The sequence below is a fragment of the Lissotriton vulgaris genome, chromosome 2_1, assembly GCF_964263255.1.
Source record: "Lissotriton vulgaris chromosome 2_1, aLisVul1.2, whole genome shotgun sequence".
Classification (NCBI taxonomy): Eukaryota; Metazoa; Chordata; class Amphibia; order Caudata; family Salamandridae; genus Lissotriton; species Lissotriton vulgaris.
The window spans coordinates 555,532,669-555,533,231 of NC_141687.1; positions in this window are offsets into that span (position 1 = coordinate 555,532,669).

Consider the following 563-nt stretch of genomic DNA (forward strand, 5'->3'; position numbering starts at 1 on the left):
AGGCCTTCTGGGGTTTTCTGCCCACAGCGGACCCGGTGGCGGCACCCTTTCCCGAAGCTCTCTGGTCTCTCGGTGCCCCGAACTACAAAACCTCGTGGGAGAGAGTTTAGCACCCAGGACGAGGAAGGCATATGAAGGGGCGTTCCGTTCCTATTGGGCCTTTTTGGGTACTGCTAGTGGGGAACTTTGGGGTCAGGAAGAGTCTGTAGTGAAATTTCTGCTCTCTTTACATCAGGCAGGCAAATCAGTAGCTACGGCCCAGAGGCATCGGGCCGCCATTTCCTTTATGGCAAAGGCTCATGGGATCCAGGACCCGACAGCGTCTTTCGTTGTGCAGAAAGCGCTACGTGGGTGGCAACGCCTTGAGGGTCGCAGAGTAGATGAGAGGCACCCGATAGGTCTGGATAGGCTGACCCTGTTATGGTCCGTACTCCCGGCAACGTGTTCATCCCAGTACGAAGCAGTGTTGTTCCGAGCCGCATTTGCACTAGCATTCCATGGGGCTATGCGGGTAAGCGAATTAGTGGCGAAGAACAAGCGGGATACGATGGGGGGACTGTGCC